At 44.1% G+C, this 17,158-nt stretch overlaps 1 protein-coding gene and 1 long non-coding RNA gene across 2 annotated transcripts in view; one reads left to right on the top strand and one right to left on the bottom strand.

Annotated features, from left to right (window-relative positions):
- osgep (O-sialoglycoprotein endopeptidase) overlaps positions 1-17,158 on the top strand; it is a 97,790-nt gene that overhangs the window by 33,191 nt on the left and 47,441 nt on the right. The gene's annotated exons all lie outside the window — the stretch shown is intronic.
- Positions 10,767-14,792, bottom strand: LOC114160754 (uncharacterized). Its single transcript, XR_003598845.1, has 3 exons — positions 14,720-14,792; positions 14,447-14,654; positions 10,767-10,846 (listed from the first exon to the last, which is right to left on the bottom strand). It is a non-coding gene; the product is annotated as an uncharacterized LOC114160754 (long non-coding RNA).

Here is a 17,158-nt window from a genome sequence, read left to right as displayed (position 1 = left end):
AGGGATCCTTCAAGGACCTGGCCTGTGAAGGCCAGGGATCCTTCATGGACCTGGCCTGTGAAGGCCAGGATCCTTCATGGACCTGGCCTGTGAAGGCCCTCGCACCGCCACGTGGACGCGAGGGCCTTGAAGGCCAGGGATCCTTCAAGGACCTGGCCTGGCCTTTTTTTTATTTATTTTTTTTTTATTTTATTTATTTTTCTTTCATAATTTTTCTTATTTTAAGAATTTTAACTGATTTAATTCTTTTCAATTTAATTATTTGTATAATAATTTTCATTTTAATTACTTTCTAATTACTGGTCAGTGGTTTTTATAGTATTTGCTAAATGGCTATGTGACAACAGACGAACCTCGGACATGTGAAGACAGGGGGCATTTTATAAACCTCATTATGATTTTTATCTGGATAAATCGTGTTCAGGATGCCGCAGCCTCTCCTATCTGTTTTTCCTCACAGCAATTGAACAGTTGGGTCTGCAAAAAAGTATTAAGAAGCCGTTCAACCACAAGCTTAAATAGGTCAAGAATGTTGCAATGTCATTTCTAACAATAAAACATCTTGAAAAGTGAATGCTGTTAAACAGTCTAGTATAAGAATGTGCATCTCTATTTTAACTGTTTTTCATTGGAGAATTAATTAATAAGTTGTAATAATTTATTCAGTGAGTGAAAATTTACGCCAACATACATTCTAAGTCTTGTTAGGATTTTGTTTTAATTTGTGGATTTACATTTTTAAATGTTTGAAAGTGTTTGTCATCTGAACTAACATGATCTGTGCCTCTGAAGTTTTAGTTCAATGGAAAAGCACTAAAAAAAATACACTCATAATGCAGCCATTCATGGCTTGGAGCTGCTCATGACATCACTTAAGAATGGCTGTCATGTCACTCATGACGTGAACAACGTTTTAGAGCACTTACAAATTATAATACAAATAATGTAGGTGTAAAAAAAATTTTTCTGAGGTAACAGCCTGCGATGTCAACGATGACATCACGTCCGTCCCTGACTGTCACTGATGACATCAGACCTGATGACATCTGTGCCTCTTCCTTTTAAGAAAAAGATCACGTTCGTCATCAAAACGAACGTGATGTCATCGATGACATTGTAGGCTGTTCCTTCAGAAGTACACTAGATCACTGTGGCTCTTTGGTAGAGTAGTCGTCTTGCGATCGGAAAGTTGTAGGTTCGAATCCAGCTTCCTCCTGCCACATGTCGATGTGCCTCTGGGCAAGGCACTTAACCCCAATTGCCTACCGATCTGCGTATCGGTGTATAAATGTGTGCGTGCTTGTGAGTGCGACTGGGTGAATGTGACTCTGGTGTAAAGCGCTTTGAGTGGTCAAAAATGACTGGAAAAGCGCTATATAAGTTCAGTCCATTTACCATTCCATTTACTTGAATAAGACGACCACGTGGTAATGTGAAGGCCCTCGCTCCACCACGTGGATGCGAGGGCCTGTGAAGGCCAGGGATCCTTCATGGACCTGCCTGTGAAGGCCCTTGCCCAGCACCTGTATGCGAGGGCCTGTGACCATTTTGGGGTCTTTGTGTAAAGACCCCAAAATGGCTCCTATTAAGGGACACGCTTGCAACGCAGAGTTTAAGCTCAAGGCGATGAGTCACGCAGTAGAACACGGGAATGGGCTCTTTGCACCTGCCGCGCTGACGTCACAACCGCATACGCAAATGGGCTCTCTTTTTTCGCTTTGAGTTACCATGACAGCTAGAAAAGACAAAGTCTTATTTCAGATGCAAATATAATCGAATATAATGGGCTTTTAAGTTTTCATGGATTTCCAAACGGTCTTGAATTAAGAAGACGGTGGCTTGTAAATATTCGTTGCTACCAGTTAAAGCTAACGCTGCACAGCAAAGTTTACAGCCTTCACTTCACTCGGATCAACGTCTTCAGCCTAAAGAAGAAGGTAAAGGAGCCTCCTGTGTTATTTCCATGGAAACACTTCTGTATTCAGCCTGAAAGAGTTTATGGGAACCAGAGAGCAGACCAGAGCCAGACAGCCGAGCAACTGATCCGCCTGTATACACCGCTGTAAACACCGTCCTGCTTCAAAAGAAGTGTAACCGGGTGGATTATTAGTTTAAATAGTGCTTACATAGAATGGTTGTAAAATCCCACATAAGGCGGGTCTTTGAACGCAACATGCCCCGTGTCCCCGCCTCCACTTTCATGTCGCAGCGGTGTTGGGCTCGTTAGCATATATAGGCACCAGGTGTGCCAGCCAAAGACAGGAGTCGGGTCCATTGTGGCAGCAGTTGGATCCGTTGGCTGGCGCCGTGCTCGATGAGCTGCTACACCAGGGTTTGCACATTGTGGATTCATTTTAGTGGCTGTTTCACTGTAAGCATTTGAAAGTAGCTGTTGGGAGGCCGATTAAGGAGGCTGACATTGCATATTATGCTCTCACCAAGGCGCGATTCTTCTCGGTGTTTCAGTTAAGTGGCTAACTAGATTATCCTCTAGAGCTGGAGGTGTAGCAAAGCACCACAGAACCAAAACCAGAGTTTATATTCCTTCTTTGAATGAATTAGCCAATGGGAGGTTTATTCTTTTTCTTTGTGTAATATTATTTTGTGTGATTAATTTGTGTTTCCACTAAGTTTGGTTTGCAGTGTTTTGTTTGTCTTAGATTGCTCTCTGTGCTAAATTAGGTCTGACTTAGAATAATAAGTATATTTTAATATTGTGAAGGGAAGTATAAATAAAATATATTTTGTATGCTATTTCTGTTTCATCATTTCGAGCCAGACTACTTGAGTATTTTTAATTCTGGCTGTTGGAACAGATAGTATATTGAGATTTTTGGTTCTGTGGCAGTGGTGCTTTAGTATAGAGCTTTATTGCTATCTTCCTTTTGGGAATTCTGAGAGGTGAGAGCATAATAGTGCAACAGTAGGCACATCGTGGGTCCTGGCTGGAAAATTCCCGCTGTGAATAAGGATCAACGTTCCCGGTGCGATGGCTGAGGAGCTTCAGGAACTCCGTGCTCGAGTCCAACAGTTGGAGGCCGAAAGGAGCCGCCCGCGTACAAGTGGAGCTTCGATGAACAATGGGGCAGCTGACCGCATCATCTACCTGCCAAGGGAGAGAAAATGTCCAATTTTTAGAGGAACTCATGGTGTTGGGGTGGAGGACTGGATCGAAGAGGTTCGCACCCAGTATGCGAGTCCGCCTGTTAATCATCAATTTGTCAGTTATCATCAATGTCACTGGAGCCTCCCTGAGCCGTCCCTGACTGTCACTGATGACATCAGACCTGATGACATCTGTGCCTCTTCCTTTAAGAAAAAGGAAGAGGCACAGATGTCATCAAAACGAACGTGATGTCATCGATGACATCGTAGGCTGTTCCTTCAGAAGTACTTGAATAAGACGACACATGGTAATGTGAAGGCCTGTGAAGGCCATCGCTCTACCACGTGGATGCAAAAGCCTGTGAAGGCCAGGGATCCTTCAAGGACCTGGCCTGTGAAGCCAGGGATCCTTCAAGGACCTGGCCTGTGAAGGCCCTCGCACCGCCACGTGGACGTGAGGGCCTGTGAAGGCCAGGGATCCTCATGGACCTGGCCTGTGAAGGCCAGGGATCCTTCATGGACCTGGCCTGTGAAGGCCCTCACACCGCCACGTGGACGCGAGGGCCTGTGAAGGCCAGGGATCCTTCAAGGACCTGGCCTGTGAAGGCCAGGATCCTTCATGGACTGGCCTGTGAAGGCCCTCGCACCGCCACGTGGACGCGAGGGCCTGTGAAGGCCAGGGATCCTTTCAAGGACCTGGCCTGGCCTTTTTTTTATTTATTTATTTTTTTATTTATTTATTTTTCTTTCATAATTTTTCTTATTTTAAGAATTTTTAACTGATTTAATTCTTTTCAATTTAATTATTTGTATAATAATTTTCATTTTAATTACTTTCTAATTACTGGTCAGTGGTTTTTATAGTATTTGCTAAATGGCTATGTGACAACAGACGAACCTCGGACATGTGAAGACAGGGGGCATTTTATAAACCTCATTATGATTTTTATCTGGATAAATCGTGTTCAGGATGCCGCAGCCTCTCCTATCTGTTTTTCCTCACGCAATTGAACAGTTGGGTCTGCAAAAAAGTATAAGAAGCCGTTCAACCACAAGCTTAAATAGGTCAAGAATGTTGCAATGTCATTTCTAACAATAAAACATCTTGAAAAGTGAATGCTGTTAAACAGTCTATTATAAGAATGTGCATCTCTATTTTAACTGTTTTTCATTGGAGAATTAATTAATAAGTTGTAATAATTTATTCAGTGAGTGAAAATTTACGCCAACATACATTCTAAGTCTTGTTAGGATTTTGTTTTAATTTGTGGATTTACATTTTTAAATGTTTGAAAGTGTTGTCATCTGAACTAACATGATCTGTGCCTCTGAAGTTTTAGTTCAACTGGAAAAGCACTAAAAAAAATACACTCATAATGCAGCCATTCATGGCTTGGAGCTGCTCATGACATCACTTAAGAATGGCTGTCATGTCACTCATGACCGTGAACAACGTTTTAGAGCACTTACAAATTATAATACAAAATAATGTAGGTGTCAAAAAAAATTTTTCTGAGGTAACAGCCTGCGATGTCAACGATGACATCACGTCCGTCCCTGACTGTCACTGATGACATCAGACCTGATGACATCTGTGCCTCTTCCCTTTTAAGAAAAAGATCCCGTTCGTCATCAAACGAACGTGATGTCATCGATGACATTGTAGGCTGTTCCTTCAGAAGTACACTAGATCAACTGTGGCTCTTTGGTAGAGTATTCGTCTTGCGATCGGAAAGTTGTAGGTTCGAATCCAGCTTCCTCCTGCCACATGTCGATGTGCCTCTGGGCAAGGCACTTAACCCCAAATTGCCTACCGATCTGCGTATCGGTGTATAAATGTGTGCGTGCTTGTGAGTGCGACTGGGTGAATGTGACTCTGGTGTAAAGCGCTTTGAGTGGTCAAAATGACTGGAAAAGCGCTATATAAGTTCAGTCCATTTACCATTCCATTTACTTGAATAAGACGACCACGTGGTAATGTGAAGGCCCTCGCTCCACCACGTGGATGCGAGGGCCTGTGAAGGCCAGGGATCCTTCATGGACCTGGCCTGTTGAAGGCCCTTGCACCAGCACCCTGTATGCGAGGGCCTGTGACCATTTTGGGGTCTTTGTGTAAAGACCCCAAATGGCTCCTATTAAGGGACACGCTTGCAACGCAGAGTTTAAGCTCAAGGCGATGAGTCACGCAGTAGAACACGGGAATGGGCTCTTTGCACCTGCCGCGCTGACGTCACAACCGCATACGCAAATGGGCTCTCTTTTTTCGCTTTGAGTTACCATGACAGCTAGAAAAGACAAAGTCTTATTTCAGATGCAAATATAATCGAATATAATGGGCTTTTAAGTTTTCATGGATTTCCAAACGGTCTTGAATTAAGAAGACGGTGGCTTGTAAATATTCGTTGCTACCAGTTAAAGCTAACGCTGCACAGCAAAGTTTACAGCCTTCACTTCACTCCGGATCAACGTCTTCAGCCTAAAGAAGAAGGTAAAGGAGCCTCCTGTGTTATTTCCATGGAAACACTTCTGTATTCAGCCTGAAAGAGTTTATGGGAACCAGAGAGCAGACCAGAGCCAGACAGCCGAGCAACTGATCCGCCTGTATACACCGCTGTAAACACCGTCCTGCTTCAAAAGAAGTGTAACCGGGTGGATTATTAGTTTAAATAGTTGCTTACATAGAATGGTTGTAAAATCCCACATAAGGCGGGTCTTTTGAACGCAACATGCCCCGTGTCCCCGCCTCCACTTTCATGTCGCAGCGGTGTTGGGCTCGTTAGCATATATAGGCACCAGGTGTGCCAGCCAAAGACAGGAGTCGGGTCCATTGTGGCAGCAGTTGGATCCGTTGGCTGGCGCCGTGCTCGATGAGCTGCTACACCAGGGTTTGCACATTGTGGATTCATTTTAGTGGCTGTTTCACTGTAAGCATTTGAAAGTAGCTGTTGGGAGGCCGATTAAGGAGGCTGACATTGCATATTATGCTCTCACCAAGGCGCGATTCTTCTCGGTGTTTCAGTTAAGTGGCTAACTAGATTATCCTCTAGAGCTGGAGGTGTAGCAAAGCACCACAGAACCAAAACCAGAGTTTATATTCCTTCTTTGAATGAATTAGCCAATGGGAGGTTTATTCTTTTTCTTTTGTGTAATATTATTTTGTGTGATTAATTTGTGTTTCCACTAAGTTTGGTTTGCAGTGTTTTGTTTGTCTTAGATTGCTCTCTGTGCTAAATTAGGTCTTAATTAGAATAATAAAGTATATTTTAATATTGTGAAGGGAAGTATAAATAAAATATATTTTTGTATGCTATTTCTGTTTCATCATTTCGAGCCAGACTTACTTGAGTATTTTTAATTCTGGCTGTTGGAACAGATAGTATATTGAGATTTTTGGTTCTGTGGCAGTGGTGCTTTAGTATAGAGCTTTATTGCTATCTTCCTTTTGGGAATTCTGAGAGGTGAGAGCATAATAGTGCAACAGTAGGCACATCGTGGGTCCTGGCTGGAAAATTCCCGCTGTGAATAAGGATCAACGTTCCCGGTGCGATGGCTGAGGAGCTTCAGGAACTCCGTGCTCGAGTCCAACAGTTGGAGGCCGAAAGGAGCCGCCCGCGTACAAGTGGAGCTTCGATGAACAATGGGGCAGCTGACCGCATCATCTACCTGCCAAGGGAGAGAAAATGTCCAATTTTTAGAGGAACTCATGGTGTTGGGGTGGAGGACTGGATCGAAGAGGTTCGCACCAGTATGCGAGTCCGCCTGTTAATCATCAATTTGTCAGTTAATCATCAATGTCACTGGAGCCTCCCTGAGCCGTCCCTGACTGTCACTGATGACATCAGACCTGATGACATCTGTGCCTCTTCCTTTAAGAAAAAGGAAGAGGCACAGATGTCATCAAAACGAACGTGATGTCATCGATGACATCGTAGGCTGTTCCTTCAGAAGTACTTGAATAAGACGACCACATGGTAATGTGAAGGCCTGTGAAGGCCATCGCTCTACCACGTGGATGCAAAAGCCTGTGAAGGCCAGGGATCCTTCAAGGACCCTGGCCTGTGAAGGCCAGGGATCCTTCAAGGACCTGGCCTGTGAAGGCCCTCGCACCGCCACGTGGACGTGAGGGCCTGTGAAGGCCAGGGATCCTTCATGGACCTGGCCTGTGAAGGCCAGGGATCCTTCATGGACCTGGCCTGTGAAGGCCCTCACACCGCCACGTGGACGCGAGGGCCTGTGAAGGCCAGGGATCCTTCAAGGACCTGGCCTGTGAAGGCCAGGGATCCTTCAAGGACCTGGCCTGTGAAGGCCAGGGATCCTTCATGGACCTGGCCTGTGAAGGCCCTCGCACCGCCACGTGGACGCGAGGGCCTGTGAAGGCAGGGATCCTTCAAGGACCTGGCCTGGCCTTTTTTTTATTTATTTATTTTTTATTTTATTTATTTTTCTTTCATAATTTTTCTTATTTTAAGAATTTTTAACTGATTTTAATTCTTTTCAATTTAATTATTTGTATAATAATTTTCATTTTAATTACTTTCTAATTACTGGTCAGGTGGTTTTATAGTATTTGCTAAATGGCTATGTGACAACAGACGAACCTCGGACATGTGAAGACAGGGGGCATTTTATAACCCTCATTATGATTTTTATCTGGATAAATCGTGTTCAGGATGCCGCAGCCTCTCCTATCTGTTTTCCTCACAGCAATTGAACAGTTGGGTCTGCAAAAAGTATTAAGAAGCCGTTCAACCACAAGCTTAAATAGGTCAAGAATGTTGCAATGTCATTTCTAACAATAAAACATCTGAAAAGTGAATGCTGTTAAACAGTCTAGTATAAGAATGTGCATCTCTATTTTAACTGTTTTTCATTGGAGAATTAATTAATAAGTTGTAATAATTTATTCAGTGAGTGAAAATTTACGCCAACATACATTCTAAGTCTTGTTAGGATTTTGTTTTAATTTGTGGATTTACATTTTTAAATGTTTGAAAGTGTTTGTCATCTGAACTAACATGATCTGTGCCTCTGAAGTTTTAGTTCAACTGGAAAAGCACTAAAAAAAATACACTCATAATGCAGCCATTCATGGCTTGGAGCTGCTCATGACATCACTTAAGAATGGCTGTCATGTCACTCATGACGTGAACAACGTTTTAGAGCACTTACAAATTATAATACAAAATAATGTAGGTGTAAAAAAATTTTTCTGAGGTAACAGCCTGCGATGTCAACGATGACATCACGTCCGTCCCTGACTGTCACTGATGACATCAGACCTGATGACATCTGTGCCTCTTCCTTTTAAGAAAAAGATCAACGTTCGTCATCAAAACGAACGTGATGTCATCGATGACATTGTAGGCTGTTCCTTCAGAAGTACACTAGATCAACTGTGGCTCTTTGGTAGAGTAGTCGTCTTGCGATCGGAAAGTTGTAGGTTCGAATCCAGCTTCCTCCTGCCACATGTCGATGTGCCTCTGGGCAAGGCACTTAACCCCAAATTGCCTACCGATCTGCGTATCGGTGTATAAATGTGTGCGTGCTTGTGAGTGCGACTGGGTGAATGTGACTCTGGTGTAAAGCGCTTTGAGTGGTCAAAAATGACTGGAAAAGCGCTATATAAGTTCAGTCCATTTACCATTCCATTTACTTGAATAAGACGACCACGTGGTAATGTGAAGGCCCTCGCTCCACCACGTGGATGCGAGGGCCTGTGAAGGCCAGGGATCCTTCATGGACCTGGCCTGTGAAGGCCCTTGCACCAGCACCTGTATGCGAGGGCCTGTGACCATTTTGGGGTCTTTGTGTAAAGACCCCAAAATGGCTCCTATTAAGGGACACGCTTGCAACGCAGAGTTTAAGCTCAAGGCGATGAGTCACACAGTAGAACACGGGAATGGGCTCTTTGCACCTGCCGCGCTGACGTCACAACCGCATACGCAAATGGGCTCTCTTTTTCGCTTTGAGTTACCATGACAGCTAGAAAGACAAAGTCTTATTTCAGATGCAAATATAATCGAATATAATGGGCTTTTAAGTTTTCATGGATTTCCAAACGGTCTTGAATTAAGAAGACGGTGGCTTGTAAATATCGTTGCTACCAGTTAAAGCTAACGCTGCACAGCAAAGTTTACAGCCTTCACTTCACTCCGGATCAACGTCTTCAGCCTAAAGAAGAAGGTAAAGGAGCCTCCTGTGTTATTTCCATGGAAACACTTCTGTATTCAGCCTGAAGAGTTTATGGGAACCAGAGAGCAGACCAGAGCCAGACAGCCGAGCAACTGATCCGCCTGTATACACCGCTGTAAACACCGTCCTGCTTCAAAAGAAGTGTAACCGGGTGATTATTAGTTTAAAATAGTGCTTACATAGAATGGTTGTAAAATCCCACATAAGGCGGGTCTTTGAACGCCAACATGCCCCGTGTCCCCAGCCTCCACTTTCATGTCGCAGCGGTGTTGGGCTCGTTAGCATATATAGGCACCAGGTGTGCCAGCCAAAGACAGGAGTCGGGTCCATTGTGGCAGCAGTTGGATCCGTTGGCTGGCGCCGTGCTCGATGAGCTGCTACACCAGGGTTTGCACATTGTGGATTCATTTTAGTGGCTGTTTCACTGTAAGCATTTGAAAGTAGCTGTTGGGAGGCCGATTAAGGAGGCTGACATTGCATATTATGCTCTCACCAAGGCGCGATTCTTCTCGGTGTTTCAGTTAAGTGGCTAACTAGATTATCCTCTAGAGCTGGAGGTGTAGCAAAGCACCACAGAACCAAAACCAGAGTTTATATTCCTTCTTTGAATGAATTAGCCAATGGGAGGTTTATTCTTTTTCTTTTGTGTAATATTATTTTGTGTGATTAATTTGTGTTTCCACTAAGTTTGGTTTGCAGTGTTTTGTTTGTCTTAGATTGCTCTCTGTGCTAAATTAGGTCTTAATTAGAATAATAAAGTATATTTTAATATTGTGAAGGGAAGTATAAATAAAATATATTTTTGTATGCTATTCTGTTTCATCATTTCGAGCCAGACTTACTTGAGTATTTTTATTCTGGCTGTTGGAACAGATAGTATATTGAGATTTTGGTTCTGTGGCAGTGGTGCTTTAGTATAGAGCTTTATTGCTATCTTCCTTTGGGAATTCTGAGAGGTGAGAGCATAATAGTGCAACAGTAGGCACATCGTGGGTCCTGGCTGGAAAATTCCCGCTGTGAATAAGGATCAACGTTCCCGGTGCGATGGCTGAGGAGCTTCAGGAACTCCGTGCTCGAGTCCAACAGTTGGAGGCCGAAAGGAGCCGCCCGCGTACAAGTGAGCTTCGATGAACAATGGGGCAGCTGACCGCATCATCTACCTGCCAAGGGAGAGAAAATGTCCAATTTTAGAGGAACTCATGGTGGTTGGGGTGGAGGACTGGATCGAAGAGGTTCGCACCAGTATGCGAGTCCGCCTGTTAATCATCAATTTGTCAGTTAATCATCAATGTCACTGGAGCCTCCCTGAGCCGTCCCTGACTGTCACTGATGACATCAGACCTGATGACATCTGTGCCTCTTCCTTTTAAGAAAAAGGAAGAGGCACAGATGTCATCAAAACGAACGTGATGTCATCGATGACATCGTAGGCTGTTCCTTCAGAAGTACTTGAAATAAGACGACCACATGGTAATGTGAAGGCCTGTGAAGGCCATCGCTCTACCACGTGGATGCAAAAGCCTGTGAAGGCCAGGGATCCTTCAAGGACCTGGCCTGTGAAGGCCCTCGCACCGCCACGTGGACGTGAGGGCCTGTGAAGGCCAGGGATCCTTCATGGACCTGCCTGTGAAGGCCCTCACACCGCCACGTGGACGCGAGGGCCTGTGAAGGCCAGGGATCCTTCAAGGACCTGGCCTGTGAAGGCCAGGGATCCTTCATGGACCTGGCCTGTGAAGGCCCTCGCACCGCCACGTGGACGCGAGGGCCTGTGAAGGCCAGGGATCCTTCAAGGACCTGGCCTGGCCTTTTTTTATTTATTTTTTTTTTTTATTTTATTTATTTTTCTTTCATAATTTTTCTTATTTAAGAATTTTTAACTGATTTTAATTCTTTTCAATTTAATTATTTGTATAATAATTTTCATTTTATTACTTTCTAATTACTGGTCAGTGGTTTTTATAGTATTTGCTAAATGGCTATGTGACAACAGACGAAACCTCGGACATGTGAAGACAGGGGGCATTTTATAACCTCATTATGATTTTATCTGGATAAATCGTGTTCAGGATGCCGCAGCCTCTCCTATCTGTTTTTCCTCACAGCAATTGAACAGTTGGGGTCTGCAAAAAAGTATTAAGAAGCCGTTCAACCACAAGCTTAAATAGGTCAAGAATGTTGCAATGTCATTTCTAACAATAAAACATCTTGAAAAAGTGAATGCTGTTAAACAGTCTAGTATAAGAATGTGCATCTCTATTTAAACTGTTTTTGCATGGGAGAATTAATTAATAAGTTGTAATAATTTATTCAGTGAGTGAAAATTTACGCCAACATACATTCTAAGTCTTGTTAGGATTTTGTTTTAATTTGTGGATTTACATTTTTAAATGTTGAAAGTGTTTGTCATCTGAACTAACATGATCTGTGCCTCTGAAGTTTTAGTTCAATTGGAAAAGCACTAAAAAAAAATACACTCATAATGCAGCCATTCATGGCTTGGAGCTGCTCATGACATCACTTAAGAATGGCTGTCATGTCACTCATGACGTGAACAACGTTTTAGAGCACTTACAAATTATTAATACAAAATAATGTAGGTGTAAAAAAAATTTTTCTGAGGTAACAGCCTGCGATGTCAACGATGACATCACGTCCGTCCCTGACTGTCACTGATGACATCAGACCTGATGACATCTGTGCCTCTTCCTTTTAAGAAAAAGATCACGTTCGTCATCAAAACGAACGTTGATGTCATCGATGACATTGTAGGCTGTTCCTTCAGAAGTACACTAGATCGACTGTGGCTCTTGGTAGAGTAGTCGTCTTGCGATCGGAAGTTGTAGGTTCGAATCCAGCTTCCTCCTGCCACATGTCGATGTGCCTCTGGGCAAGGCACTTAACCCCAAATTGCCTACCGATCTGCGTATCGGTGTATAAATGTGTGCGTGCTTTGTGAGTGCGACTGGGTGAATGTGACTCTGGTGTAAAGCGCTTTGAGTGGTCAAAAATGACTGGAAAAAGCGCTATATAAGTTCAGTCCATTTACCATTCCATTTACTTGAAATAAGACGACCACGTGGTAATGTGAAGGCCCTCGCTCCACCACGTGGATGCGAGGGCCTGTGAAGGCCAGGGATCCTTCATGGACCTGGCCTGTGAAGGCCCTTGCACCAGCACCTGTATGCGAGGGCCTGTGACCATTTTGGGGTCTTTGTGTAAAGACCCCAAAATGGCTCCTATTAAGGGACACGCTTGCAACGCAGAGTTTAAGCTCAAGGCGATGAGTCCCGCAGTAGAAACACGGGAATGGGCTCTTTGCACCTGCCCGCGCTGACGTCACAACCGCATACGCAATGGGCTCTCTTTTTTCGCTTTGAGTTACCATGACAGCTAGAAAAGACAAAGTCTTATTTCAGATGCAAATATAATCGAATATAATGGGCTTTTAAGTGTTCATGGATTTCCCAAACGGGTCTTGAATTAAGAAGACGGTGGCTTGTAAATATTCGTTGCTACCAGTTAAAGCTAACGCTGCACAGCAAAGTTTACAGCCTTCACTTCACTCCGGATCAACCGGTCTTCAGCCTAAAGAAGAAGGTAAAGGAGCCTCCCTGTGTTATTTCCATGGAAACACTTCTGTAATTCAGCCTGAAGAGTTTATGGGAACCAGAGAGCAGACCAGAGCCAGACAGCCGAGCACTGATCCGCCTGTATACACCGCTGTAACAACCGTCCTGCTTCAAAAGAAGTGTAACCGGGTGGATTATTAGTTTAAATAGTGCTTACATAGAATGGTTGTAAAATCCCACTAAGGCGGGTCTTTGAACGCAACATGCCCCGTGTCCCCGCCTCCACTTTCATGTCGCAGCGGTGTTGGGCTCGTTAGCATATATAGGCACCAGGTGTGCCAGCCAAAGACAGGAGTCGGGTCCATTGTGGCAGCAGTTGGATCCGTTGGCTGGCGCCGTGCTCGATGAGCTGCTACACCAGGGTTTGCACATTGTGGATTCATTTTAGTGGCTGTTTCACTGTAAGCATTTGAAAGTAGCTGTTGGGAGGCCGATTAAGGAGGCTGACATTGCATATTATGCTCTCACCAAGGCGCGATTCTTCTCGGTGTTTCAGTTAAGTGGCTAACTAGATTATCCTCTAGAGCTGGAGGTGTAGCAAAGCACCACAGAACCAAAACCAGAGTTTATATTCCTTCTTTGAATGAATTAGCCAATGGGAGGTTTATTCTTTTTCTTTTGTGTAATATTATTTTGTGTGATTAATTTGTGTTTCCACTAAGTTTGGTTTGCAGTGTTTTGTTTGTCTTAGATTGCTCTCTGTGCTAAATTAGGTCTTAATTAGAATAATAAAGTATATTTAATATTGTGAAGGGAAGTATAAATAAAATATATTTTTGTATGCTATTTCTGTTTCATCATTTCGAGCCAGACTTACTTGAGTATTTTTAATTCTGGCTGTTGGAACAGATAGTATATTGAGATTTTTGGTTCTGTGGCAGTGGTGCTTTAGTATAGAGCTTTATTGCGATCTTTCCTTTTGGGGAATTCTGAGAGGTGAGAGCATGAATAGTGCAACAGTAGGCACATCGTGGGTCCTGGCTGGAAAATTCCCGCTGTGAATAAGGATCACGTTCCCGGTGCGATGGCTGAGGAGCTTCAGGAACTCCGTGCTCGAGTCCAACAGTTGGAGGCCGAAGGAGCCGCCCGCGTACAAGTGGAGCTTCGATGAACAATGGGGCAGCTGACCGCATCATCTACCTGCCAAGGGAGAGAAAATGTCCAATTTTTAGAGGAACTCATGGTGTTGGGGTGGAGGACTGGATCCGAAGAGGTTCGCACCAGTATGCGAGTCCGCCTGTTAATCATCAATTTGTCAGTTAATCATCAAGTGTCACGGGAGCCTCCCTGAGCCGTCCCTGACTGTCACTGATGACATCAGACCCTGATGACATCTGTGCCTCTTCCTTTTAAGAAAAAGGAAGAGGCATCAAAACGAACGTGATGTCATCGATGACATCGGTAGGCTGTTCCTTCAGAAGTACTTGATAAGACGACCACATGGTAATGTGAAGGCCGTGAAGGCCATCGCTCTACCACGTGGATGCAAAAGCCTGTGAAAGCCAGGATCCTTCAAGGACCTGGCCTGTGAAGGCCAGGGATCCTTCAAGGACCTGGCCTGTGAAGGCCCTCGCACCGCCACGTGGACGTGAGGGCCTGTGAAGGCCAGGGATCCTTCATGGACCTGGCCTGTGAAGGCCAGGGATCCTTCATGGACCTGGCCCTGTGAAGGCCCTCACACCGCCACTGGACGCGAGGGCCTGTGAAGGCCAGGGATCCTTCAAGGACCTGGCCTGTGAAGGCCAGGGATCCTTCAAGGACCTGGCCTGTGAAGGCCAGGGATCCTCATGGACCTGGCCTGTGAAGGCCCTCGCACCGCCACGTGGACGCGAGGGCCTGTGAAGGCCAGGGATCCTTCAAGGACCTGGCCTGGCCTTTTTTTTATTTATTTATTTTTTTTATTTATTTATTTTTCTTTCATAATTTTTCTTATTTTAAGAATTTTTAACTGATTTTAATTCTTTTCAATTTAATTATTTGTATAATAATTTTCATTTTAATTACTTTCTAATTACTGGTCAGTGGTTTTTATAGTATTTGCTAAATGGCTATGTGACAACAGACGAACCTCGGACATGTGAAGACAGGGGGCATTTTATAAACCTCATTATAATTTTTATCTGGATAAATCGTGTTCAGGATGCCGCAGCCTCTCCTATCTGTTTTTCCTCACAGCAATTGAACAGTTGGGTCTGCAAAAAAGTATTAAGAAGCCGTTCAACCACAAGCTTAAATAGGTCAAGAATGTTGCAATGTCATTTCTAACAATAAAACATCTTGAAAAGTGAATGCCTGTTAAACAGTCTAGTATAAGAATGTGCATCTCTATTTTAACTGTTTTTCATTGGAGAATTAATTAATAAGTTGTGTAATAATTTATTCAGTGAGTGAAAATTTACGCCAAATAACATTCTAAGTCTTGTTAGGATTTTGTTTTAATTTGTGGATTTACATTTTTAAATGTTTGAAAGTGTTTGTCATCTGAACTAACATGATCTGTGCCTCTGAAGTTTTAGTTCAACTGGAAAAGCACTAAAAAAAATACACTCATAATGCAGCCATTCATGGCTTGGAGCTGCTCATGACATCACTTAAGAATGGCTGTCATGTCACTCATGACGTGAACAACGTTTTAGAGCACTTACAAATTATAATACAAAATAATGTAGGTGTAAAAAAAATTTTTCTGAGGTAACAGCCTGCGATGTCAACGATGACATCACGTCCGTCCCTGACTGTCACTGATGACATCAGACCTGATGACATCTGTGCCTCTTCCTTTTAAGAAAAAGATCACGTTCGTCATCAAAACGAACGTGATGTCATCGATGACATTGTAGGCTGTTCCTTCAGAAGTACACTAGATCAACTGTGGCTCTTTGGTAGAGTAGTCGTCTTGCGATCGGAAAGTTGTAGGTTCGAATCCAGCTTCCTCCTGCCACATGTCGATGTGCCTCTGGGCAAGGCACTTAACCCCAAATTGCCTACCGATCTGCGTATCGGTGTATAAATGTGTGCGTGCTTGTGAGTGCGACTGGGTGAATGTGACTCTGGTGTAAAGCGCTTTGAGTGGTCAAAAATGACTGGAAAAGCGCTATATAAGTTCAGTCCATTTACCATTCCATTTACTTGAATAAGACGACCACGTGGTAATGTGAAGGCCCTCGCTCCACCACGTGGATGCGAGGGCCTGTGAAGGCCAGGGATCCTTCATGGACCTGGCCTGTGAAGGCCCTTGCACCAGCACCTGTATGCGAGGGCCTGTGACCATTTTGGGGTCTTTGTGTAAAGACCCCAAAATGGCTCCTATTAAGGGACACGCTTGCAACGCAGAGTTTAAGCTCAAGGCGATGAGTCACGCAGTAGAACACGGGAATGGGCTCTTTGCACCTGCCGCGCTGACGTCACAACCGCATACGCAAATGGGCTCTCTTTTTTCGCTTTGAGTTACCATGACAGCTAGAAAAGACAAAGTCTTATTTCAGATGCAAATATAATCGATATAATGGGCTTTTAAGTTTTCATGGATTTCCAAACGGTCTTGAATTAAGAAGACGGTGGCTTGTAAATATTCGTTGCTACCAGTTAAAGCTAACGCTGCACAGCAAAGTTTACAGCCTTCACTTCACTCCGGATCAACGTCTTCAGCCTAAAGAAGAAGGTAAAGGAGCCTCCTGTGTTATTTCCATGGAAACACTTCTGTATTCAGCCTGAAAGAGTTTATGGGAACCAGAGAGCAGACCAGAGCCAGACAGCCGAGCAACTGATCCGCCTGTATACACCGCTGTAAACACCGTCCTGCTTCAAAAGAAGTGTAACCGGGTGGATTATTAGTTTAAATAGTGCTTACATAGAATGGTTGTAAAATCCCACATAAGGCGGGTCTTTGAACGCAACATGCCCCGTGTCCCCGCCTCCACTTTCATGTCGCAGCGGTGTTGGGCTCGTTAGCATATATAGGCACCAGGTGTGCCAGCCAAAGACAGGAGTCGGGTCCATTGTGGCAGCAGTTGGATCCGTTGGCTGGCGCCGTGCTCGATGAGCTGCTACACCAGGGTTTGCACATTGTGGATTCATTTTAGTGGCTGTTTCACTGTAAGCATTTGAAAGTAGCTGTTGGGGGCCGATTAAGGAGGCTGACATTGCATATTATGCTCTCACCAAGGCGCGATTCTTCTCGGTGTTTCAGTTAAGTGGCTAACTAGATTATCCTCTAGAGCTGGAGGTGTAGC

This window comes from Xiphophorus couchianus, chromosome 17 (assembly GCF_001444195.1).
Source record: "Xiphophorus couchianus chromosome 17, X_couchianus-1.0, whole genome shotgun sequence".
Lineage (NCBI taxonomy): Eukaryota > Metazoa > Chordata > Actinopteri > Cyprinodontiformes > Poeciliidae > Xiphophorus > Xiphophorus couchianus.
Note: the sequence above shows the minus strand (reverse complement) of the source record. Positions and strands in the feature narration are given on the sequence as shown.